General features: G+C 46.1%; 1 protein-coding gene across 3 annotated transcripts in view; it reads left to right on the forward strand.

Moving 5' to 3' along the window:
- The window catches only part of CADM3 (cell adhesion molecule 3), a 244,558-nt gene that overhangs the window by 69,103 nt on the left and 147,577 nt on the right, over positions 1-27,878 (forward strand). The window lies entirely within an intron of this gene.

A 27,878-nucleotide genomic window follows, 5' to 3' on the forward strand; every position in this document is an offset into this window, starting at 1 on the left:
TTACAAAATGGCTGCCTTCATGCAGTTTAAAAGGTGCTCATTAATCTTCTCCTCTCCCACCCCCTAAACCTCCTTTCCCGCAGCCTAACTCTAACCTTCCCCACCCACGCAGCCTTAACCCTCCCTACTCGCAGCCTATTGCCTGGTACACACCAGAACGATCCTGATTGTTAGTAGATTGTTAGCTGATTGTGCGATGGTCGCATGATCTGTTGGAGCACACGATCTGCATTAAATCCGATCCCAATCCAATCTGAGTCTGTATCCAGTTGAATGGGTCTTTCACAGATCCTACCTGCAGTAGGTAGGATCTGTAAAATGACCAAACGACAGCGGGGATGCTCATCGGATTGGAATCGGATCGAAATTGGATCTAAAAATGCAAAAACATGCCCAATCTACATACAATTTGCATACAATAGGTTGGAATTGGATCCAGATTGATGGGATTGAGCCCTAATCGTTTTGGTGTGTACCCTACATAACCCTAACACTTGTTCCCTGCTGCCTAATACTAACCCCCTGCATCCTAACATATCAGGAGCTGATTGGCTGATAATGTTTGATTGGCTGTATCTCTCTTCTGGGCTTAGTACATAGAACGCACCAATCAGCTTCTTACTGCCATTTTTCAAACATTACAGGAGCTAATTAGTTGGTACTTTCCACTATGGGGAACATTCAATGCGGGGGGCGAGCGGCTGATGGCGAGCTTTACGGCCATATAGCGCCATTAGCCCACAGTCAGTTTTCAATGCTCCCCCCTCACTCGCCATTTCCACCTCGCCTGCTCCCTGAGGCGAGGGGGAAACGGTGTGTGCGGCTGTCAAAACGGCGAGGCTCACCGCTATATGCAGCAGGCTCCCTGCATTTGCGGTGAACATTGCCAATCCGGGGAATCCGCACTGTCAGAGGGCGGCAAGGATTTCCCCGGAATATGGAGAGGGGGCTGGACGGTGAGGATGGCTTTTCCTCGCTAAAAAAACCCCATCCACGCTGTACAAACCCCCCTCGCTGCCACTCACCGGGGGCATTGAATACCGCCCCTAATCTCTAGTCAGTTATAATAAGTGTACAAATGTTAATTTACTGCAATAGTCATCTTCCTCTCAAAATCAAGGATCCTTTTAATTATTACTTTTTACTTTATAAATGTCGATAATAAACAAATGTTTGGCACTAAAATTAGTGGGTTTTTTTTCTTTTGAAATAAATGGCAGTTACTGTGTATGTGTATATATAATTATATGTTGGGAATGATGTGTATACACATATTAATATTGCATTAATATTGACACAAACTAAGCAGCCCAGTGTTGTTTGTTTTATTGAAGATAAAGCAGGTACTGTACAGTTACACACACTGGTAGAAGGAGTGGCACGGGGTGTTGGGCCCCTGCACATGCTCAGCGGTGATCTCGGTAGCCATCTTGGGATAATGCATGAAGCCTGCATCTTGATGCATATATCCACATGTATCACTTGTCTGTCAGTTACTTTATTAGGCACAATTGTATGAATAGTAGCAGATGAAATTTAAATTACCGACAGTTTAATTAAGCAGAACATCTTATTGCCAGTTCCCCCATAATCCCTTTTCAAATATGTGACGTACTGTTGTATTGTAGGTCCATCCGCTGCCACATTTTTATTTGATTTTTATTTAATTACGTTAATGTACACATGGCGTTTTTATGTAGCATTTATTTGTTTCCCTGCTACCCAGACAATCTGGGGCTATTGACGCACTTCCCAAGCTGATAGATGAGGTTATACTAGTATAGAGACGCCAGGCTTGCGGCGAGCTGTATTTTTAACTCCTGGTGATTCTTATTCCGTCTGCATAATGTCTTACCTGAGGCTTTCAGTCTAAATGCAGCCAGAACGCGACTTGGGAGTTATTACACCAGATGAATTTAATGTCCGCATATGCTGTAGAAAAGAAGGTTAGCTGGCGAAATGATAAATATATAGAAGAAGGAACGTAACCGCTGAACGAGGGATGCACATAGTGATGAACGACCGAGCCTTAATTTTACCAATCTTATCTGGGGAACTAATGCTGTGGTGAAATTACACTTTTAAGTCATTTTTACAAACCTGCTGTATAAAAGGGCAACAAGGCTTTAAGGAAAACGGGTACTTATGTAGTATCTGGGCTGCCGATTTTTTGATTGTATGCCTTAAGTTAAGGCATACAATCAGATGCGATGCGATGCGATATCGCATCGCATCGCATCGCATGCGACCATCGGATGCGATGACCCGATTTTTCCATAGGAATCAATGTTAAAATGGACTGAGTCCATTTTAACATGGAATTCAATGGGAAAAAGGGGTCCTTTTCATACCCCTACTATCCAAGTGGGCATGGAGTTGGATATAAACCTGTGGCGAGCGCAGCGAGCCACCGAGCCCGAAGCGTGGCGAGCGAAGCGAGCCCCGCGAGGGGACGGTATTCTGTGTCCCCTCGCGGGGCTCGCTACGCTCGCCACGCTTCGGGCTTGGTGGCTCGCTACGCTCGCCACAGGTTTATATCCAACTCCATGCCCACTTGGATAGTAGGGGTATGAAAAGGACCCCTTTTTCCCATTGAATTCCATGTTAAAATGGACTCAGTCCATTTTAACATTGATTCCTATGGAAAAATCGGGTCATCGCATCACATCGCATCGCATCGCATCCGATGGTCGCATGCGATGCGATGCGATGTACCCGATTTAGAAATCGGCAGCCCAGATACTACATAAGTACCAAAACGTTGTTAATGGGATCTTACTATCTGTTCCCTACGCACAGTGGAACCAGACAATTTTCTATTAACGTCATGCTGGGCAGTAGCGCACACAGTTACGCCCTGAAAGCGGTCATGACACACCTGCGGTTTTGCTGCCACTTAACCGTTACGCACATTTACCTACTTTGTTAGCCTCCGCTCCGGGAGAAATCTGGATAGGAGACACTGCGATGCACTTGATGGGGCGGGGCCAATGGTCTCTCCATTAGGCCCGGCCACAACATAAGGAAGCACCTGTGATTTGTGGGTCTGCAGTGAGGGGGTGGAGCAAAATGATGCAATCCAGTCATTTAGAACCGCCCCTTCCTGCAGGTCCTGCAATTGCCGGCGAGTCCTATACAATCCTGGTTGCTTCACTAGGAAGCGGACCGGATGCAGGTGTGCCGCCTACACATCTGTATGAGATTGCGTACAATTCTGAATCAGGCCTGGACACTACCTGAAACCATGCTTACCTACCCTCCTGGAATGGCCGGGAGGCTCCGGAAAATCGCCCCCCCCCTCCCGGCTCTCTCGGATGGTTGGCAGGTCTCCCGCGAACTTCACTGAGCCCCCAGTACCCCCTCCCTGCAACAACATATTAGGAATGGCCATTGACTATCGGTGATTTAAAATCATCAATGGTTTATAGACAATGTCTAATTCTTTTGCCATCGATCGGGGAGAATAAAATGGTTTTCCTACATCGATGGCACAGCAGAAACAATGTTTCTTTTTTTTTTTTAAGGTGTCGGGACATGGGGCATAGCTCCGCCCCCCAACAACCTTGATGCCCTGCACCCACATTCAGATTGAGCTATGGACCAGTCAGTCAAAGAGAATGGTTGTCCATCACATAGTTTGTTACTATCGATGTCAACCATCGATGGCAACTGCACCAATGGCCATCCCTACAACAAATGCCGGAATTTGCTCTGTCCGGGGTAATTTTGCATCATTTAATCCCCACCCCCTCTTCACAGACCCACGAATCATGGTGTTTCGTGGAAAGGGGGCGTGGTTTAGTGATATCAGCCTCCACCCTGTAATTTAGGTCTCCACTCCAGGCTTCTCCCGGAGAGGAAACTAAAAGGTAGGCAACTATGCCTGAATCTTGTCCAATCAAACCCTCTTTCCTCTCAGCACGGCGACACAATCATACACAGGTTTATATGTCGGTTCCATAGTGACTGATTTAGTAAGAATATAAATGGTCCATTAATACAATAAAAAGACATAAGACAAAATACGTAACATATTCGCATTTTCCTTTTGTTTGACAGAGTGCAATATTCAGACCGAAGTGTGACTGTGGTAAATAGTTGAAAAGAACCAATTTTCCTTTGCACGTCTCACTTTCAGGCTCTGGAATAAGCCTCATGTTGGGCATTAGAATAATCTTAGAATATTTGTCATTCCAATGATGATTTCTTTGGCACTGTGTTCCTGTAAATGAGGAGAGTTCAGGGAGCTGCGGAATTGCAGACATTTCTCATAGAGGAATGATTCCTGAGCTGTGCCACCTTATAATATGTAGTGCTAGAGCGAGAGGCCGGGAGATTTTCTCTCCGGCCTCATTTTGTTACCTTTCCAGTCAGAGAAATGTCAGATATTTGCTCATCTCCAGGAGAATTCTCTCCACAGTGTTGTACATTTAACTACTGGAGAAAAAGTGAACTATGAGATAAATAAGGAGATCATACAGTATGTGTATTTGGGGGTCCAGGCCACCCACAGGCACAATATTTTTACGCACCTACTTGTCCACCCTCTGGTCAGGATTCTGGGGAGACCCCATTCTCCTCCATCTGTTTAAACCTTTACCTGGCTATGAACCTTGTTTTTCTGGCAACCGGATTGCATTTGCAAGACCTGTTGAATCTCCCCTTGATGCATGGTTGATATTATTTTTGTTCTGTGGCTGAATTAGGCCACTGGAAAAATCTTGTGCATGGGGGTTGCTGTGCTATCCCCAGCTTGTGGTGCCCCATGGCACATGCTCAAGTGGCCTTGGCAGAACACAATGGCATGGTGGTACACATGTTGTGCAGAGATTAGACATGGCAGGGGAGAACACAATGGCATGGTGGCACACATGTTGTACAGAGATTAGACATGGCAGGGAAGAACACAATGGCATGGTGGCACACATGTTGTACAGAGATTAGACATGGCAGGGGAGAACACAATGGCATGGTGGCACACATGTTGTACAGAGATTAGACATGGCAGGGAAGAACACAATGGCATGGTGGCACACATGTTGTGCAGAGATTAGACATGGCAGGGGAGAACACAATGGCATGGTGGCACACATTCTGTATAGAGATTAGACATGGCAGGGGAGAACACAATGGCATGGTGGTACACATGCTGTGCAGAGATTTGACATGGCAGGGGAGAACACAATGGCATGGTGGCACACATGTTGTATAGAGATTAGAAATGGCAGGGGCGAACGCAATGGCATGGTGGCAAACATGTTGTACAGAGGTGAGACATGGCAGTGGAGAACACAATGGCATGGTGGTATACATGTTGTGCAGAGATTAGACATGGCAGGGGAGAACACAATGGCATGGTGGTACACATGTTGTGCAGAGATTAGACATGGCAGGGGGAGAACACAATGGCATGGTGGTACACATGTGCACAGATTAGACATGGCAGGGAAGAACACAATAGCATGGTGGTACACATGTTGTATAGAGATTAGACATGGCAGGGGAGAGCACAATGGCATGGTGGCACACATGTTGTACAGAGATTAGACATGGCAGGGGAGAACACAATGGCATGGTGGTACACATGTTGTGCAGAGATTAGACATGGCAGGGGGGAGAACACAATGGCATGGTGGTACACATGTTGTGCAGAGATTAGACATGGCAGGGGAGAGCACAATGGCATGGTGGTACACATGTGCACAGATTAGACATGGCAGGGAAGAACACAATAGCATGGTGGTACACATGTTGTACAGAGGTGAGACATGGTAGGGGAGAACACAATGGCATGTGGTATACATGTTGTGCAGAGATTAGACATGGCAGGGGAGAACACAATAGCATAGTGGTACACATTCTGTATAGAGATTATACATGGCAGGGGAGAACACAATAGCATGGTGGTACACATGTTGTACAGAGGTGAGACATGGCAGGGGAGAACACAATGGCATGGTGGTATACATGTTGTGCACAGATTAGACGTGGCAGGGGAGAACACAATAGCATGGTGGCACACATTCTGTATAGAGATTAGACATGGCAGGGGAGAACACAATAGCATGGTGGTACACATGTTGTACAGAGGTGAGACATGGCAGGGGAGAGCACAATGGCATGGTGGTATACATGTTGTACAGAGATTAGACATGGCAGGGGAGAACACAATGGCATGGTGGTATACATGTTGTGCAGAGATTAGACATGGCAGGGGAGAGCACAATGGCATGGTGGCACACATTCTGTATAGAGATTAGACATGGCAGGGGAGAACCATCCCTTGCATGGAGGGAATAAAATGGTAATACAGTATTACGAGACACAGGGACTTTGGAAATCAGACAGGTAAGTGGGATCAATCGCTTCATCTTGATGAAGAAAATAACCTAATAATTAGAGGATAGGGCTAGGCTCCAGCAAGGAGGGTAGGGGTTAGGCTGCAGGGAAAGAGGGTTAGGGTTGGGGTTAGGCTGTGGGAGGGCTAAGGTTGGGTTAGGATTCAGGAAGAAGGTTAAGGATTAGGCCGTGGGAGGGTTAGGGTTATGCTGCAGGGAGAGAGGGATAGGGTTAGGATTAGGCTGCAGGAGGGGGAAGGTTGGGGTTAGCCTGCAGGAGGGTTAGGCTGCAGGGAGAGAGGGGTTGGGTTCCGGCATGGAGGGTAAGGGTTAGGCTGCATGAGGTAGGGGAGTGTTAGGGAGAGGGTAAGTATTAGGCTAGTTAGAATACCGGCGGTCGGAATCCTGACATTCAAAATCCCAACGCCGGAATCGGGATTTCGGCGGTCGGGATTCCGGCGTTGGGATTTTGAACGCCAGGATTCCGACCATCGGGATTTAGTACCAATCCCGTCTGGATTCCCACTTTTTGGGACGGCTGGGTCGTTTGCTTACTGCTGGTATCCCCATCACACCCTTTGCATAATCATAGGGAGAGACAATTTGAAAGTGAGAGGTACACAGGCGGCTGCCCATGAGAAGGTCGGAGAGGCGCAGAGCTGTCTGCCTTCCCCCCCTTGGCAGCTTCCTCCGGCTCACTTGAGTTACTGCATCAAGATCTCAGAGCCCTGGGGCTGTTTAATTGCTACGGGGAGTTTGCGCAGAAGAAACAGGATTGTCTCTGTAGTGATTTATTCATACATTATATGTACGGACATTAACCATTTAGTGATCGGAAGAATGGCTGTAGTGAGTGCAGAGTCGCACACTTGCAGATATTTATAAGAAACCTCCTTGTCTCCTATAAAGATACGGTACTTGTGTACTAGCACGGCGCCCCGATAATTAGTCGCCCGACTTTTTAATCGCATCGCATGCCATACACCCGATGGCATGCGATGCGATTTTAACGCATATGTGCTTTTAAGCACCCTAATGGGTGCTTACAATGCTTAAATGCACCCCCACGCCACCCCCCAAGTATAAACGTGAACCCGAGGCGTGGCGAGCGCAGCGAGCCCGCGAGGGGCGGCTGTACGCGTCCTATGACCTTTTCATACCCCCACTATCCACGTCGGCGTGGAGTAGATTTTATTAAGTGTGGCGAGCGCAGCAATGCGAGCGGACGCGGATACCTGTGAAGGTATCCGCGTCCCCACGCGGGGCTCGCTGCCATTGTACAACATCGCCCGATGTCGCATCGCATGCGATATGGTCTGCGATGCGATGGGCGCCGTGCTAGTACACAAGTACCAAAGATGCTGTATGTTCTATTTTGGTGCATGTCTGACAAGTCTATAATCTTACATTAACCAGGAAGTCTGAGATAATCGTCAGAAAATATGATGTGAAAGTGCTTTCAAGGTGACATCTGTCACTCGGAGCCCTGCAGCAGGTACACGTGTCAGTAATGAGGGCAAGATATTGGTCACGCCCCTTCCCAACACCTGTCCATTGTGCGATTCCCCTGAAATTGGCATGAGCACCTAAATATTGTCTGTATGGCCCAAATAGCGCGTTATGTACAATGCACTACCCCCACGGGTGACAAAGCTAGATTAGGTGCAGGAAAGGGTCCAACCATGTGACCAAGCTGCACTTCCTTTGCCACTTTCTCTCTAAACACGTGACAGAGGTCACTGGCAGAACACAAGTTCCTAGGGGGCCGACAATGGGGAGCCGAAAACCTACGCTAATACCCTACAACAAAAATTCCGCTTCCGCCAGCTGAGGGTACCAATCCATTCATTTGTGTAAGGCACCCACCCCGAAAGGCTGGGCTCAAAACCTTCAAGGTGCCTTGAAAAAGAAACCTGCTGGTTTTGAAATGCATTGGCCATATAACACGGTGGCCCTTTAAACCTAATTGGCTGAACATTCCTAGTGCCAGATGCACTAAGCTTCAAAAGTGATAAAATTGGGAGGGATAAACAGCCAGCCAATCAGCTCCTACCTGCCATGTCACAGACTGTGTTTGAAAAATGTCTGGCAGGAGCTGATTGGTTGGTTGTTTATCACTCTCCATTTTTTCCCTTTTGAAGCTTAGTGCATCTGGTCCCTAACCTGTTAACACACGGACATGTGTGTGAGGTCTCACCAACAGTGGCGTAACTATAGCACCGCAGCGCACGGTGCTATAGTTACACCTCCCCCCAATCCCCCGCAGGCTTACCTATTTCGCTGGTCCCGGCGGCACCGTTCTTCTGCTGAGAACCACCACAAAATGGCCGCACCCATATAGCACACAGTTCTCTGAAACTGTCTGCTGTATGGGGGCGGCCATTTTGTGGTGGTCCTCAGCAGAAGAACGGAGCCACCGGGACCAGCGCGAAAGGTAAGGCTGCGGGGGATTGGGGGGGTTTGAATGGGCGGCGGGGGGGCGCCCAAAACGTAGCTACGCCGCTGCTCACCAATCTCACACTTACTATGAGCTTACATTTGCTATTGCACATAGAAGCCTTTGCTCATCATTATCTACAATATTCAGTGACTGGCCTGGTCAATCATACTTTATATGTATTCTCCAAGCAATGTCTTCCTTACAGCTAATGTCAGCTTTAACGAACTTCCATGCAACGCGCCCTCATACATTTTGCAATGGGGTCTGTGTCATTTACGTTACTGTCACTTACAGTTTATAGAGACAATCTAATGAGAACTAATGGGCATATGTAACAGGTCCATTCCCCCCATTATACTGGCCAACTTGTGGGGAAGGAGGCGTTTCTGGGCAACTGGAACCCCCCCCTCCCCACACACACACACACACACACACACACACACACACACACGCACACACTTCTGTTTCTGGACTTTTCCCATCACGCACTGGGTCCACACATACACAGTAGGAGGAAAATAATCTGTGGCGAGTGTACAATCCATCTGAAATAAAGAAAATAACCTACACCTACGTAAATTACAGATAAAAAAAAAACCCTGTGAGGGCATCTAACAATTTCCACCCTCGCCTAGCATCACATCCTGGTCAAAAAACAGAAGTGGATCTAGACACAACCATACTGATAGGTAGGAAGAAAGATTCTAGAGCAAGCCTGGTCATCCTGTGGCTCTCCAGCTTTTGTGAAACTACATATCCCAACATGCCCTGCCAAAGTTTTAGCATTCCAAATATTAGGACTGTAGCAAGGAGTGCTGGGACTTGTAGTTTCACAACAGCTGAGGAGCAGCAGGTTGCTAAAAGCCTGTTCTAGAGGGATTCATTGATTAGACAGTTTAACCAGTTGAGTGCTATCTCTCTTCCAGCGGGAATATAGTACTGTAGGGCTAATTATACACTCTATTGTTATCTAGCTCCTGGCAAGGAAAGTCAGCTTCTGGTCATTAATCCAGCATGGCCCACATTTCATGGGAATAAACTGAGAACAATTGATTATTTTCCCGCATGTGAGATGTCAGTCTAGAAGAGTGGAAACCAAACCCATCGGTCTGTCCCTCCGGACAGTGGCAAGGACAATAGGACATTAGCAGAGGGTAGGCCAGAAATAGATATTGGCTGGGTAAAGGATACGGAATGTTTGCATTGAAGAGATCCATAGATATGAAGTTCTGTTACTTTGCACTTGTACATTTATCTGATTCTGGGTAATGTAGCAATTGTTTTGTATTTTTCATTCCGTGGGTTTAACTTAATCATACTTGCCTACCTTTGAGGTTGCCTCTCCAGGGCCAAGGCTGACTCTCAAAGTCCCTTCCCCAATCCATACAAATTCCGTGATCCACGGGTCAGCGAGGAGGGGGTGGGGCTAAAATGATGCAAAATGGTTAGATTTGTGTCATTTTAGTCCCACCCCCTCGAGCAGACCAGAAAATTCAGACATTCCTCCAGAGCTTTGGCGGGCATGCGGGAGACTTGCCCACCTTCCCAGGGGGCCTGGAGGGGGACACGGCTTTTGGGAGACTCCCAGCCAATCCGGGATGGTAGGCAAGTATGAACTTAATACACTATGTAAGGTACATATATCATTGGTGTAGACATCAATGGTCTGCTTCCTCTGGATGCATTACTGTTTCATGCACAGAGGGAGATGGACCAAACTGTGGAGGAAATAAAGTACCAACCAATCAGCTCCTAATCAGTGCAGGATACAGGGGTGGGGCTGCAGCGCAATCCAACTTGAAAACAAACACCAACTGCCACCCCAAACACTGCCACACATCGCCGGCCGGGACTCACTGGCAGTTGGCGTGGTCTTGGAACTTTGTGCTGCAGCTATGCGTGTCCCTGCTGTTCCACGACCCACAGTGCTGAAATGTGATGCCGCAAAGCGACAGCTCACTTTTAAGCACCGGTGGTTACAGAAGTAGAACACACTGGAGACCGGCAGCCAATCCCTGGGTGGGGAGTACGAATCAGATGTTTTGAGGGGTGGACATCGCAACTGTGAGGGGGTGCTGGCACCAGTGGTAGCGGCGATATCAATGGTGGCACATGCGCAGAACATTAAGTGGAGAGCTAGTGTTGAGGACACCTATCGCAGGGAAATCGCTTTATCGCAAGCTCTGACCTTGCATGCAATAATTGATACATCCATGCAATGAAGCTGGGCCAATACAATCACATTGGTATCTGATGAGACTCCTGGAGTCCATGTAGAGGAGGTCTTCCACCCACATCCCAAACGCCTCCTATTGAAATATGTGGGGGGAGTGATTATGCAAATCTCTGTAGTAGTGGCGCCAGAGAGGGGGGGCAGGCCAGACCATAATGAGGCAATACGTCCTATACGGGCCACCTGCTAAGAGGTTACACATAGACAATTTGTGGACTGCACCACTATCGGCGCCTATGGTAATGTACCTGGATCTTAGGGACTGGATAACTTGAAGCCAATAAATATTGGCTTCAGTTACATCAATCTGCCAATAAGAGTGAGCGCACGCTGGCATCGCAACTACAAAGGACGATAAACCCTCCTGTACCGTGACGAGAGGATACGATAACTTTCTTCTGTAATGAAGTAAAATATGTACAACAGCCAAGACTAAGCCGGCACTAATTAAATTAATAAATGTTTTTAAATGTAAAAATTTTTGGCAAGGATGTTATGTTTGATTAATACCTTGTTGACGACCATTTCAGTTAATGGAAAGCCTGGAAGTTTTTTTCATTTTATGTGTATTTTTATTTGGCTTGAGAATTAATTCATAATAATATCAGGAAGCAGAATTGAGATCGTTAGAACGTCTGAGCGGGAAAGTTCCCAGCATCCCCTTTGGTGGTTGTATAGTACTCTGCATATCCTATAGCACGAATACCTAGGTCTTGTTTGTTTGGATGTTACGTTGCCAGGGTGATTACTCATTAGCAACCCTTTCATAGGGTGACCTTGCCATCTATCACTCCAGTCAAAGCCTGAGCTACGGCGATATCGAAAGGCGTTGGATGGTCTTTGTGTTCTGCACAACCACGGCTGATATTTCTCCTCTTTCCTCGCTTGCGTTCCTCTACCCTCAATGATGAATCTTTTTCGTGCTGGAACCATAAATTTCCCGGCAGCCTCGGAGCTCCTGCCAGTCTTTTTCTGCAAGGATGAGCTTGGAAGGACTGGCGTACGCATCCGTCTGAGAAGAGCATTTTAATTTCAGTTGATAAATACATATATTTTGTTATGCTTGTGGTAGCTCGGCTCTCGGTTTCCAGTCCGTTTGAAGGGCAGAGAATCAAAATAATGTGTACAAGCGGTTTCCAGATGCCTCGCGGAAAGGTTATATAACCGGGCTATAGCAGATGAGCCGTTTCCAGAGCTTCAAGTGAAATTATAGCCTGAAATTCAAATTGATCATATATAATAACGATAATCGCCATAGTAGCTTTCATAAAAACACGCTGTGTACTAGAGACTTGTGTGGGTCTATTTTAGGGAAACCGGTCGCTAGGTTGACACCATGAAGGTCAACATACATTAGGTTGACCACTAAAGGTCGAAATGTTTTAAGTCAACACATGAAATACGTCGACATGGCTAAGATTGACAGGGTCGGAAGGTTGACATAAGCATTACATCGACAATGGGAAGGTTGACAGTAGTTTTTTACTTATTTTTGGCGAGTGCATCTGTATACTGATACTGTGCCCAAGTCAACTTGGACCTCTTCCCCCATCTTTTTCCCCTCTTTGTCCCCACAATACGTGCAGAGAGCTGTGAGTTGGACACAGCTGTCTTTGATTGACCTCCAGAGATGATTTGAAAAGGAGATTGAGGCTGCCTAAGCAGCTCCGCCTCTCAGTGCTCTGCACTACCTACCAGCATATAGAGATATGGGGGCGTACTGTGGCACAGGACTGGATAATTTGAATATTTGTGGTTCTGGCTGAAAGTCTAGTATAGAAATTCTACAGAAACTAAAACTGTCCTTCTCACCTGGTTGGGCAGTACAGCCCACAGAACGGCCCAGACCATGTCAATGACCGCGCACTTCCTTGTTGGGGAAGTTTCTGACAACTAAGTGACTACGGATGGGATTTATCAAAGCTTTGCCAGAGATACAGTACCAACCAATCGGCTCCAAACTGTTGTTTTGCAGGATCTATTTGAAAAATGACAGGGGCTGATTGGTTGGAGCTCCAATAAAGATAGGTAACTAGTGATAACCAGAATATCACTCATTATTAAAAATGCCCCTTAATCTCTTTTCTTTATCTCCTCAAGCGTTGATGACCTCCTATAAGTGTTAACCTTGCTTGTTACGTGTTAGGGCCTTCAGGCATAGACGGGCAATTGACATAGCTTAGCTTCGTTGATGTTTCCATGTCTCTTGTCTCCCCATACGCTAATATATGGAGGCTTCCCTTGGGCAAGACACTTGTTGACTTTTCTTGGAAATGAAACGGAAGGGGCGGTGGTGGCACCAGAAGCCACACAAGACTGTCTCTAGTCCCGGGGAGCATCTGCCTAGCAGGCTATTACTTAGGCCCCGGTAGCTTTGTCTGTAGTCTACACTGCAGAGTCAGTGACATCATTTATGGCCCTTGCCGTTCTGTTATGTCAGGATATTTATTGACGTTGTACTGTCTTCTCTCCGTCTGGAACGTCCCCTTGGCTTTATCTGGCTCCACGTATTCAACTGAGTAAGGAATAAGGCTGAGGTCAGTATCAGTTCATGGAACATAGCAAAGGCTGGGTCTTGTTGTTGTGTAATTTATTGCTGAATTAATATGCTAATCTCTACGGCCACATCGCGGCTCACATGGGTCTTTTCCAAGAAGAAAGTGTCCGACGCCAGTAAACTGCATCTGCAGCTACAACATGCAACAATATCGTAATACAAGGGAGCGCTATATTATATATATGGGAGGATAGCAGCACAAATCATTGAAATTCTAGAGCATTTTTAAAAAATCGATACATACGTATCTGTGTTGTATGTCTATATAACTGTAGGGAAGGGTCTTGTGAAATTTGGGTTGGTTTGGGATGTATCCTTCGGTAATAAAATGGTATTTTGGAGGGATAGCCACCCATCAGGCATGTTATTGTGCTGACTAGAAAGTGAACATGCCCTCAGCATGCGATACTCACACCCCCCAACCCGTGTTGGAATCTCCGACATTTTTTAAGGTATACCGTATAGAACAGATACACTACAGTACATGGTGCTGTGCCAGTATCTACTCTAGGGCTCCAAGAGAATGGCGCTGCTGACCACACACTCTGAACCCACTATAGATATGTATCTGGCCAGGAGCTTCATTAATATTATTGTCTTAATATTCAGCATCTACTATGATTCCAGCAGTGCCCAGAGGCTAATCCAGGGGGGAGGGTGTGTGTAATCCTGTGTTTGCCCCTGGTGCCATTTACGTATAAGCATCCACGTCAGGATTAGGACTCAGTCACAGGCTACATTGTCACGTTATCATGGCTAGCAAAATTTGGGGTAAATTTACTCAAGCTAAAAGAGTTGATATTGCCCGTAGCAACCAATTTAGATCCTGTCTAGCTTTTCTCTATTACTTCCTAGAAAATGATAGACAGGATCTGATTGGTTGCTATGGGCAACATCTCCCATTATTGTTAGAAGCTTTATTAAATAGACCCCATTTGTCCTCCTAACAGGATTCTTTGCACTCGACAAAACTAAATACACCGGTTTCTGGATTTAACGTACAAAATAATATATCTCTTAGTTTAGGCCCCGAGGTCTGCACAGATATGAATACGGGTTATTCAGTGAGAGTTAGGAATTAATTCCCATTCCAAGGTGAAGCAGCTTGTATGTAATGCAGACAGACCCTCGCGTCTCAGCCTGGCTCTTTAACCCTTTCAGGGCTGCGGCTTCTAGGATTATGCTAGCTTTTACAGCTAATGATGCACAGCGCCATGAAATCCCTTATAACAATACCGAATCCATAACGCAGAGAGAAAAACAATAACTTGACATTTCATTTGTGAAAAATTGATCACAGAATACTAATGCGTTTAAAGCTGCAAAACACTGAAAAATACAATAGTTTGTTTCATTAACTATAACATCAGAAGCCAAGGTCTTATTGGTTGCTGCGGATTCAATAGGGGGGGCAATGAGGTATCTAATGCCAGGGAGGTACAGCCATGCACCCAAGATGGCGGGGTCACGCCCCCTCCAGTACCATGTATGGATTGGCCCATCATTTGCAGAATGATGTTGCCACACCCTACATGCTGGGCCACACCTCTTATGTTCCAAGAAACAAAATATCTCTTGACAGCCCTTGTACTTGGAGCAAATTTGCGCCATTAAGTAATGTTTGAAACCTTTTTTTTTTGTACACTTTTTAGCTTCTTTTATATATATATATATATATATAGAGAGAGAGAGAGAGAGAGAGAGAGAAGGGGGGGTTGTGTCCCTATCCTGCGCCTATAGGTGAGCAGCACTACTCTAAAGGCTCCGCCGCTAATGGGAGTCTGATGTACAAGATAGAGAGAAGAAGGTGTAGAGGTGCGCTCAGAAGGTGATGTCACCAATCCACAATTGTAAAAATACAAAATTTATTTCATACCATAAAATAATTTAAAATACATTTGTTATGAGTGGTTTACAGAGATTGTTGGTGGATTGTTGTAATTCATAATGACTCCAAACATGGGTGTAGATTGATCATGCGAAAAAACCCTACGCGTTTCGTCCACTTGGGACTTCCTCAGGGGTAATACACCAGGATCTATGGAATCTTTATACCTTGGTACAATACATATACATTGAAGTACACTCTTTAAAAGTAATTTAAGGAAGGTGTGGTCACCGTTGTGAGTCGGATGACCCTGTAATGCTCCACTATAAAAAGCAACGATATCAGGATAAAAAGGCGAAAATAACACACCTCTCCAACTGATGTCAATTTCAGCTATACAGTTGATTCCGAATCAACTATCCACAGTCACGATCAGCATATATAAGTGCATATATTTATTATTTAGTATAGAATTTTTAATTCTGGGCATGACAAAAAAAAAACACCCACTTCGGCCATTTTATTTTAAGCCAGGTAAAGTTAATTTTGTTATTAAATTCAGTGGAGGCCAAATTGATTTCTCCCGGCAGGTGTTTGGGCTGGAAGCCTCTTTGAATAACTGAGCCTTTAAAGTGACAAAGTACTGCTCAACCTGGAATATTCCTCTCAGATATCCTTAATTACTCACGCACAAAGCCACTGCAAAGTCTTTTCCCTGGAGAGCCCACGATGGATGGAATTGGGAGTCTCTCCATTGCATCATGAAAGCTATAAGCCCTTACTGTGTACGGCTTGGGGACCGTGGGGCATGCTGATCACGTCTCTGTTGCCCGAGAAATTCCATTTACCTGCTCTGTCGCTAAACCGCTTGGATATATTTAGCTTGAAAAACAAAAAGTCTATTGGGGGCAAACATGATTGAGCTTTGCTAAATCATCAATAGGCATGTGTTGTCCACAAAGTCACTCAACAGAAAGCCCGGGGGACACCTACTGAGGTTATCATCTGCCGATTGAAAAAAACACAAAGCAAAGGAAAGTCTTTTTCACTGTCACCCTTGGGGAGACATTTCATTTGGGCACATCATATTAATAGCACGGGGAAAAAACTGAACAGAATTATTCATGGTAAGAAAGAAACGAAGACAGGCGTCATAATGGTGCTTGGAGACAGAACGGTGGTGGGGGTTGTGTATTTTAGGAAGCGGTTCTGTTTTCATTTCATTGTCTTCATTTTATTTTTTTACTCCTCAGCGATGTAGTTATGATGTTGCTGAAACACACCATCCCTCTGACAGCACGGATGCGGAAACAAGCCCATAGGCTTCTATAGGGTAACACTAGCATTGCCCTCCACACTGAAGCCTTAGTGTCCATAGCTTAGTACATATGGGAAATGCAGCCAAAGGTCCAAAACGTGATTTTGGCCGCATTTTCCTGTTGGTACATCCCGCCCTGTGCACTTAGTGGTCTGTTTAGGGTCCTATCAGGATTTTATGGGATTATTATGGATGTGTTTAATGATTGTGCTATTTCTTGCTTCTTGATTGTTACTTACCCTACTGCCGTGGTATTTTTCAGATGGCATCTGCTTTTTTGTGTGCAAAATAATGGTTGATTTATGGCTTGAGGTTCTCCACCTGCCAATGCACAAATCAAGTTGACTTAACCTATTTGGGGCCAACTGCACTGCCAGTCAGATGTCCTTCTTGCGTCATTGGAAGGGGAGTTGGATTTCTTAAGTATTGGTTATGCACTGGCTGTTGTTCCCTACAGTATCTGAGTTTGTTTGATGGACTGGTAGTTGATGTCCATCTAAATTCTGAGTTTATGTTGGTGATCTGGCAGTCATCCCCCTTCTGAGTTTGTGGTGGTGATCTGGTTTTTGTCCCCCATCTGAGTTTGTTTGTATGATTAGGAGTTGGCCTCCAACTAAGTTTTGAGTTTGTGGTGGTGGAGATCTGGCAGTTGTCCACCATATGAGTTTGTGGTGGTGATCTGGCAGTTGTCCCCCATATGAGTTTGTCGTGTCGATCTGGAAGTTGTCCTCCATCTGAATTTGTTTGATGGGCTGAGAGTTGTCCCCATCTGAGTTTGCATTATGGGCTGTGAATTGGCCTCATGTGGTCATGGGCTGGATGTTGGTTAGTCTCCATCTTGGCTTTGATTATTTATGTAATTGACTCCATCGTACACTGTATGTTAGAGAAAGATTGGAGATCAGGCTTTGTTGGATAAATGACAGGAGTTTATTGATACTTTATCTCGCCCAGAGTTTAAATGTATACTGTATGGGCCATTCTTTCTTTGCCACCAGACCTTTCCCCTTTTATAATATACAGTAAATAAAGCTGTCCCTTAGCCCTGCCAATAAGTCCCTGGCTGGTTATTCTTAGATAAGTTATTGAATTGCTCCGTACAGAGCCATCTATTGGCCACTGGCACACACAACACTTGAATCCCTCCCATAGAGGCGAGGAGCCTTTTTTTATATAGGATAATCGTTTTCAGAAACATGCACAAAATATTCTAGAACTCAGGGGCCAGTGAGTAAGGGCAAGTTACCAGCTTGTCTCACTGAGTGTAAGGCAAATATATTATGCTGAGGGAATCACACGCTTACACTGTGTTCTTAGCCAGAGACTTTAGGACAGTGAAATGCTGTTTTGCTGATCTTACAAGAAGGCACAATACAGCGCCGACACTGCTCAATCACTCAGGCGAGCCCTCATTCTCTAGTACTCCTGAGGAAGCTTGGCTCTACAATAGCAATCCTCTGCACAAGATGAGGCTCAATCAGGGGCTTCCTTCACTGCATTTATTTACTCATCATTTTTCCAGGGCTACAACAATTATCTTTAATTGCACAGTATAAAATGCATATGAGTAATAGTCATAAGCTTTTCGCGCGACACCCCAGCACTATTGTCAAGTAATTATGCCTTGTGATTTATACCTTTACAGCTTGTAACAGGAAGATATATTAACCCATGCTGTCCCAGAAATCAGTCCACTCATCTGAATATTGCTTGTGGAAGTGGGTATGCATCTGAAAATGAAGTCGTTTTCATTTCCACAAAGCCCAGGATGGTCCTTCAGTTTGCCTTGCCATCTCTGATTCGGCACCTCCACCCACAGCAGCGCCACCTTGTGTGCTGTCAGGGTACTGCATGTGCGGTAGAAGTGTTCAGAACAGGGGTGGGAATTAAGCGGCCCTCCAGCTGTTGATGAACTACACATTCCAGCATGCCTTGCCTTAGTTTTGCTATTAGGCCATGATTACACTGTGGCAAGGCTGGCTGGGATGTGTAGTTCATCAACAGCTGGAGACCCGCTTATTGCCCACCCCTGATTCAGAATAGTTTGTCTATGCACAGTGGCAAATATTGACGCTGCATTCAATTAGTGCGATCCTCTGATTCATTGCGTGTGGGGGTGTGATGTAAGGACTGGTGTACTGATCCTTGGAGAGGGATAAAGTACCAGCCAAACGGCTTCTAATGGTCATTTTCCAAATGCAGCCTGTAACATGGCAGTTTGGAGCTAATTGGCTGGTGCGTTATCTCCATATACTTTCTATCTCTCTGGGCCAGATGTACTAAACTTCAAAAGTGATAAAATGGGGAGTGATAAACAGCCAGCCAATCAGCTCCTACCTGCCATGTCACAGACTGTGTTTGAAAAATGTTAGGTAGGAGCTGATTGGCTGCTTGTTATAACTCTCCATTTTATCACTTTTGTAGCTTAGTACATCTCTCTCTCTCTCTCTCCCCCTCTCTCTCTCTCTCTCTCTCTCTCTCTCTCTCTCCAAAGCTTAGTGCTGCAGAGCTCAGAGAGTACTCCGTAGTGTGAGCCTTCATACCGCATTGGGATTTGGGTATATTGTATTTTAACAGGGAATTCTCCTTCGGACGTAGAGGATGATGTTGGCTTTAAGAGAAGAAGATGTCATGAGAGTTCACGCTCCAATTAAGGATGGTCACAATGATGTAATCAGTACCTTCTACTAATGGCAGGAAACTGTTGACAGAAAACTATTGATAGTTGCCTGGCACGATTGTGGACATGTGACCACAATGGGCCTATCGGAAGAAGACTAGGGATAAAGCATAGCAGACAGGAGGGTGGAGCTTAAGGTGGCCATACACACGCAGATTTATCTGCAGATCTGTCTGGTTGAAACAAACACATGGTTAGGGATGAGAGCAAATGACAGGTGACCATTTGCTTGGAAAATGCTGGAAAACTAACAAACTGTCACTCATCCATAACCATGTTTTTGTTCCAACCAGCCAGATCTGAAGATAAATCTAAGTGTATGGGCACCTTAAGCGAGATGCAGCAGGGGTGGTGGTGGTGGCAGAGGTGGGGGTTCTGCTGTAACACCCTCAAAGCTCAGCCAACAATAAAGTAGAATCATTGGAACTCCACAGTCAATGTCAAAATATGACCTGGTGGCTAAAGAGTCACAGAGAAGTGGTGTCTTATGGGTGTGCCGGTGACCGTTGGCATCTCAGTCCTTCCATAACATTATCGTACAGTGTCGTCACCCGGACTCGTGCTGAACATGCAGTCACTGCCCATATAGTTAGATTTGGCCGAATGTTCTTACGACTGGGGCGATTGTTAATGATGTCGCTTGCATCGTTAACGATATAGTGGGTACACTGTTGCACACTAAACGATATGCACAGTAACATCATTATTGATATCGTTATCGTGCATATCGTTTGAAAATATCTTATAGTGTGTACCCATCATTCTCAGCAATGTGAGCCAGTATTCTGGTGGACAGAGATTACGGTACTTGTGTATTATCACGTCGCCCAGAATCCCTACGTACGGCACCATAGGGATTCGCATCGCATGGGCCATTATAGTGCCATGCGATGCAATGCTTTTTAAAGTTAAAGACTGCTCATGTCCCCAGGCCATCTCATCGCATGGCATCGCACCTCCCGATTTTATGGGGTGCCACGCCATGCCAGACACTTGGATGGCATGCAATTTTGTTTGAATGACCCCCCACTATCCATGCCAACCCGAAGCGTGGCGAGCGGCGGCGGAACGCGTCCGTCCGACCTTTTCATTCCCCCCACTATCCACGTCGGCGTGGAGTTGAATTTACAGAGTGTGGCGAGCCACCGAGCCCGAAGCGTGGCGAGCGGAAGCGCAATCCATGTAAAGTAATCCGCGTCCCCTCACGGGGCTCGCTACGCAACTCCACGGCGACGTGGCTAGTGGGGAAATGAAAAGGTCGGACCGACACCCCTCGTGGGTCTCGCTGCGCTCGCAACGCTTTGGGTTGACGTGGATAGTGGGGTGGTCATTCAAACATAATTGCATGCCATCCACGTGTCTGGCATGGCATAGCACCCCATAAAATCGCATGCGATCGCATGCGATTTTTAGGGAGGTGCGATGCCATGCAATGAGATGGCCTGGGGACATGAGCAGTGAGTAAATTACCTTTTTTTAAAACGCATCGCATGCGATTTTTCAGAAGGTGCGATGCCATGCGATGAGATGGCCTGGGGCCATGAGCAGTGAGTAAATTACCTTTTTTTTAAAACGCATCGCATGCGATTTTTCGGAAGGTGCGATGCCATGCGATGAGATGGCCTGGGGACATGAGCAGTGAATAAATTAACTTAAATTAACTTAATAAAAAGATAGCACTAAACTAGCATGCGATGCGATTTCGCTACGCAGAATAGCCCTTTACGCATTTGGCGTAGTGGGCGCCGTGATAATACACAAGTACCCAGATTACTACTACAGTTCAGGCTGGCGTTCAGCATAGAAGCAAGAGGTGCAAAGGTTGGAATGGAGCCCTGGTTGTTCCGGCATGTATCGTATGCTAGTCAGGTTGATCTATTTGATACGGGCTGCGCAGAATGCTCCAGTATCAGAGCACAGACCAGAGAACCTCAGCACTCTACGCAGTTCAAAGCCTGTAGACGGAACACACAACCTTTTAGCACAGACCAGCCCGGCCATTCGCTCTGTGCTACCGGATAGACACAGGATGCCTGCTTCAATGCGTTCTCTGTCAAGATGTTTCTCAAGCATTTCACAGCCCAGCGGCTGTGTGAGAGGAAGAAGCAGCAGAGGTGATTGATGCTGCGGAATGTCTGAATGATTGTCCTACTGTCAGTGCAATCTTCTGCCTTTACCAAACCATCACCTACCCATGTAAACACAGATTACTGTACATCTGACAGGCGGCGGATCAGCGGGAGCTGCCAGGGAAGGGTTAAACGCTAACTGTCCACTCGTGAGCCAGTCAGATGTGTGCAATCACCAGAACACTAATGGTATTTTGCGGTTTCCTGCTTCTCCTAGATGCCTCGCTGCCTCCCCCTCCCTTCATTTATAGAGTCGCTAATGAGCAGAATATTTGCAGTACACAAATTTCATCTCTAAGACTTATTACTAGAAGAACCAAGCCACTCTGTAGGCTCGCAGAGGATCGAGGGGAGTCCTGGCCTACGTGGCGTTCTAATCAACATTCCGGCTGGAGAGGAGGAAACTCCTGTAGTTAACACATTGCAAATTATATGGTTAGTCGGTCAGCTGGCAAAGCTTGTTCTAGTAACACACTGTAGCAGGCAGGGCCTAATGCAGTGGTCAGGGAACTCGGTCCTCATTACCCCACGCAGTGCATGTATTGCAGGTCTCCTCACAGAATCACAAGTGAAATAATTAACTCCACCTGCGGACCTTATAAAATGTGTCTGAGTAATTAGTACACCTGTGCACCTGCTGGGTTACCAGCAAAACATGCACTGTGTGGGGTAATGAGGACCGAGTTCCCTGACCACTGGCCTAACGTGTCTATGCGATGCCCTGCTGTACTATCTATCTATCTATCTATCAATCAGAATTTGGGTTGTCAGTCAGCTGACAAAGCTTGTTCCTGTAGCACACTACCAGGCAGTAGGGATGGCCATCGATGCTATTGCTATTGAGTGTGGTAGAGAAAACAACCATTGATGGTAGCATACCATGTGATGTATGACCATCGTTAACTATCGATGGCCATCCCTTTTATTTGACTGTTTGGCCCATGGGCCAATCAGAACCGCGCTCGCGCGCCCCGTTCTGACGGAGATCTCTGCCGCCGTCCACAGCTTCCCTCCGCCACCATCGCCGGTCCCCAACGCCGCCCAGAAACACCCCCCCCCCTAACCCTGCCCATCTCCCTGAAGCGGAGACGTGCAGGGTCGTGCCGCCCAGTCGCCGAGAGACTGAGACGTGTGTGCGCATGAGACGCACGCGTGTCCCAGTCGGATGGAGTCCCATTTATGCCCCAATATGGCCGCTGGTTGAAGTGCCTTTTCGACGAAGAATAATAATTTAAATGCTAAATTCTAATGAGTAGCCAATCAAAATCACAGAAAGTAAAAAAAAGGGGTGGAGGCTTCCAAAAGCTCAAAAGGAAGTGGAAATATTTAAATCTGCTTTAAATTCCATCCTACAAATAACCTCCCCCGCACTTCCTGGCTAACCTATCTGCACTGCTCAACCTCCCTGTAGGGATTGGTCTGCTTACCAACTGCCTACCAACTCAGCTCCATTTCAACCACTCACAAGATTCAACAACTCTTAAATAGTCTTGTGCCTAGGCAGCCCTCACTTAATCAAATAGCTTTCAAATGAGCCAATTCCAAGACATTGGAGACAGCTAGGCAGATTTATCAAGGCTTGGAGAGATAAGTACCCACCAATCTATCGTAGATGTCTATTTACTAAGCCTTGGATGGAGATAAAGCGGACAGTGATAAAGCACCAGCCAACCAGCTCTGATCTGTCATTTTTCACACACAACCTGTGCCATGTCAGTCAGGAGCTGATTGGCTGGTACTATATCTGCACCCGAGGCTTAGTTAATAGTAGACCATACAGCCTGTAAACTTACCGGAGCTGACTGGTTGGTAACTTATCCCTCTCTAAGTACCCCCTTATTCCCTATCAGGTGCCTTATCCAGTGCCAGGCATTACAATGGCAGTATGTGTGTCATGACAGACAGGGTAATGCCCTTTTCTCCTGTGTGTCTGGTGTCCCGATTACAGCATAAATATTGGCTCCTCCCACAAAATGGCTGGTCCTTGTTGACATGCCATCTTGACCTGAGTTCTCCGCTCCTCTAACCTTGCTGGCAGCCAATAGTAATGCACATTACATTTATGTGTTTCTTTCCTGCAGTGACGATCACATTCATTCCCTTGCCATGTATTGAAATGTAAGAATATTTCAACAGAGATGAATGTTTATTTTGTTGTTATCACCAACTGCGGCGATACGCGAGGCAGAGGCTAACCGCGACACCGTGCCTGGTACACTTGCACTGCTAATGCATCATTTTTATTTACCGTTCCTTAAATTAAGGATAATGCTTCTTTCATTTGGTTTAAATAATGTATACTTAAAATGACCTTAATGAGATCAATATCACTGTGGCCAGGGGAGCTAAACACATTTATTGCCCGAGTCAGCAGACTCAGACTTTTGATCCTGGTAAGTCTTGTACAGGTTGAGTATCCCGTATCCAAAATGCTCGGGACCAGGAGAATTTTGGATAACGGATTATTCCGTATTTTGGAATATTTTAATATTTCAATGATGTATTTTGAAGTATCTTGCATTTATGCTGTATAAACACATAAAATAAACACAAATATATTTTATTACCACATAAAATACACACAAATATATTTTATTTGTTCAAAAAACAAGGTTTCAAAACATGAAACAAAATTTGTGTACTATCTCAGATATTGAATTTGAATGCCAAGCAATCATTTTCTTGTACATATATAGGCCCTTATTCAGAATCGTGCGGTACGGCCCGCGTGCGGCCGTACCGCCGATGTTTTTTGTCTGCACATGCGCAGAGGTCATTCTGCGCATGTGCAGCCCCCTTCGCCGCAGACGGATTTCGTCCGCCGCAAAGGGGGCGTATAGGGGCGTGAGGGGCTTCAGCCCCTCATTTCCCTATGTGTACGCCCCGCGTTTCATGGGCGTTCCCATGAAAACGCGGGGCGTATGCATGGTAATGAGGGCATGACGCCCTCATTACCATGACATGGGGGCGGAAAGCTGACGTCGCCGGATGTCAGCTTTCAGCCCCCTTACAAGCTCCCACACGGACGATTGTCCGTGTGGTCTGAGCTTGCGGGAGCTGCCGCGGCGTGCGGGCCTGCCTTCGATGGTCGTCGACCATCGAAGGCAGGGGGCAGCTCCCACCATGGTGGAGGCGTAGCCTCCACCATTTTTGTGCGGATCGCCAGCCGTCCGTGTACGGACGGCCGTGGCGATCCGTCCGGTGGGCGGCCCTTGGTTTGTGCGGTCGGAGCCCCGTGTGCGGCTCTGACCGCACCAACCAGAATAAGGGCCATAGTGCCAGTTACATATCATGTCCTCAGTAGTGCTGTTACATATGTCCCCAGTGAGTTTTTAGCTAAACAATTTTTTTTTCCACTTTCTGGAAAGTATGGTTTTCGGAATAATTCGGATAACGGATATTCGGATACTGGATACTCAACCTGTATTATGCTGCAGCATTACCCACCTTACAGTATATATTATTAGCTGTTACTTATACAAGCAGCATATTCTGTTACACTTTACAGTTGTAAATATAAAACCTGACTGGGTAATAACTAGAGATGAGCGGTTCGGATTCCATGGAATCCGAACTGCTCAGAACACAGCCCGGATCAGCGTTATACCAGCTGCACCGTACAAAAAAATCACAGTACAATTTTAAACAATTTTTCTCTTTATTGTTTGTGTGTACTGCACCCATAGTATACTTTCAGATTGTTCTGCCTCCACGCAGTGTTGCGCAAGCTGTGCATGAAAAAAAATAATAAAACCCAAAGGATGTTTTTCTCTTTATTGTTTGTGTGTACTACACCATACTGATATTGTCAGAAGTTCTGTGTGTGATTGTTCTGCCTCTACCCAGTGTTATACAAGCTGCACATTAAAAACAAATTTAATTAATTAAAGTAAAAAAATCCAAATCAATTTTTCTCTTCTTTATTCATTCTTTGGGCCAGATTCTCTTAGCTTCAAAAGTGATAAAATGGAGAGTGATAAACAGCCAGCCAATCAGCTCCTGCCTGACATTTTTCAAACACAGTCTGTAACATGACAGGTAGGAGCTGATTGGCGGGCTGTTTATCACTCTCCAGTTTATCACTTTTGAAGTTTAGAGAATCTAGCCCTAAGTGTGTAGTGCACCCATAGTATACTGTCAGAAGGTGGGTGTATGTTTGTTCGGCCTTCACGCAGTATTATAATTATAAAAGCTGTACATAAAAGTTCTGTGTGCTAATAACCAGCCAGCTTGCTGCAGACCTTGGCCTAAATTGAATGAAAACATTGTGAGCTGTAAAGTGGTCAAAATTGTCTGGAAAGGGCTGGCAATCAATTTTATTGAGGTTAATATTACTCTAGGGACAAAAAAAACGCAAAATTTACATGATTTGGGTGGTTTTTTTGACCATTGAAAAAAAAAAAAAGACAAATCCAAAGCTTTTCACCACTGCTTGACAAATCCAAATCCCGGCGGTGAATCCGAATCCAAATCTTCGGCTACGGCACAGACACATACAAAGGTTAGAGGGCCTTGCTCACAAGCTATTGGGAAATAGTTTATATGGAAGATCATTCATTGGGAGAAGATTGCAGGGAAGCTGTAGTTATTATTTTCCTTTTCAATGCTGTAAACCTCATATTGGGGCCAATTTACTACTGGGCCGCATATGTAATGTGATCTGGGCGGGATTTACCACATATTGCAATATGCAATCCTTTCTGCTGTATGTTTGTCCCTGCAGATGCAGGGACAGGGGCTCCAAAAGAAAGGCCGTTCGTGCCCTCTGCTTCACCAGGGGTCTGTACATGTACTATTAGTGCTGACCCCTATCCAACCTCTCTGACTGCACTGCCCTGCGGAATGGCGGTAGTCCAGGGGTCCACTGCGGCGCTGCCCAATGTTACTACAACAGGCATTATTGCATCCCTCGTAGCTATAGGGGGAAATGCCTGGTGGCGGGACAGCAGGGATCGGAGATTCCTGCTACTGTCATTCCTTTATACATTCAGGGTATACGTAATATTTGCAGCTAACCCCTGAAAACTGGTGTAACTGGGGGATTAGCTGCAAATATTATGTGATAAATTGCCCATGGGCCCATTGTCAGATGCCAGATAATACATCAATTATTTGACTTTAATCTTAGTAAATCATATTTAAAAAATACACAGACCGCAGTCCCTGGCAGCCATTTTGTGTGTTGTACCAATTAAATTCAGTTTCAAACTCCTAACCCCATGAAAGGGTGTGTTTTATTATACTAATATCCTCGGAATTCAATCTGTTTCACTACTTCTTATTCCATTTTTGTCATTTTGACATTGTTTTGTCATTCACCCTTCTAATATGTTTCCTGCTTTTGTTTGGAGGGTTCCCACACACATCTCAGAGCAGCGGCTTAGACAGCTCCCCAAGATCATACTTGCCTACCCTCCCGGAATGTCCGGGAGGGTCCCGCAAATCGGGTCCCCCTCCCGGTCCCCCGGGAAGGGGGGCAAGTCTCCCGCATTTCCCTACAGCCCCGGCTCCCCCTCTCCCCGCGGTCTAAAAACTATTACTTTCGCGGGTCCGCGGGGAGGGGGCGGGGCTAAATGACGCAATTTGCGGCATTTCGCTGCATTTTTAGCCCCTCCCCCCACCCACGGACCCGCAAATTGAGGCTTCAGCCCGTCGTGGGGGCAGGGCTTGATGACATCACCCGTGCCCCGCCCCCAAAACGAAGCCTCTACCCGCCCCCTTTCACTCCTCTCCGGGCTTCTCCCGGAAAGGAGTATGCCAAAGTCGGCAAGTATGCCCAAGATACTGTCTTATTTTCCGTTTGCTTTTTCAATGGCTGTGTCTATATTGGTTTCTCAACATAAAATGTTATGATTACATAACAGCTAGTAATCATTATGGTAATTTGCAGAATAAATGACCAAAGTCAGTGTACCTTTGTGGAATATTACATTCTAGCCTTTACAAGGCGATGGATATGCAGATTTTGGGTGGGATGCACTAAAGCAAAACTACGGTAAAAACCTGTTATCTGGGTTTGTACCACGTTTTGTTATGCAGCAAAATCCAAACGCCGGGTTTCCGCTACGAGGGGTGTCGCCAGCAAATGCTGCCAATACTCCATAGAAGTCTATGGCTTCTCACCGCATCCCACGCCTCCCAGCAGAAGTACCCCCCACCCAGAAGTACCCCCCGCCACGCATGTATCACGGAGGGACCAAAGCGGGAATCTACAATACCTGATGTGATCCCGCCTGTCCCGCTGGCAGCAGTATCCCCATAGGTTTCTAAGGGGGGATGCGATGCAGCCCAATGTATCAATATGCAGATATCAGTTCCTGCAGCTACCACCATCTCAGAATGGCAGTAGCCCATT

This window comes from Crinia signifera, chromosome 12 (genome assembly GCF_055691185.1).
Source record: "Crinia signifera chromosome 12, ASM5569118v1, whole genome shotgun sequence".
In the NCBI taxonomy this organism is placed as follows: domain Eukaryota; kingdom Metazoa; phylum Chordata; class Amphibia; order Anura; family Myobatrachidae; genus Crinia; species Crinia signifera.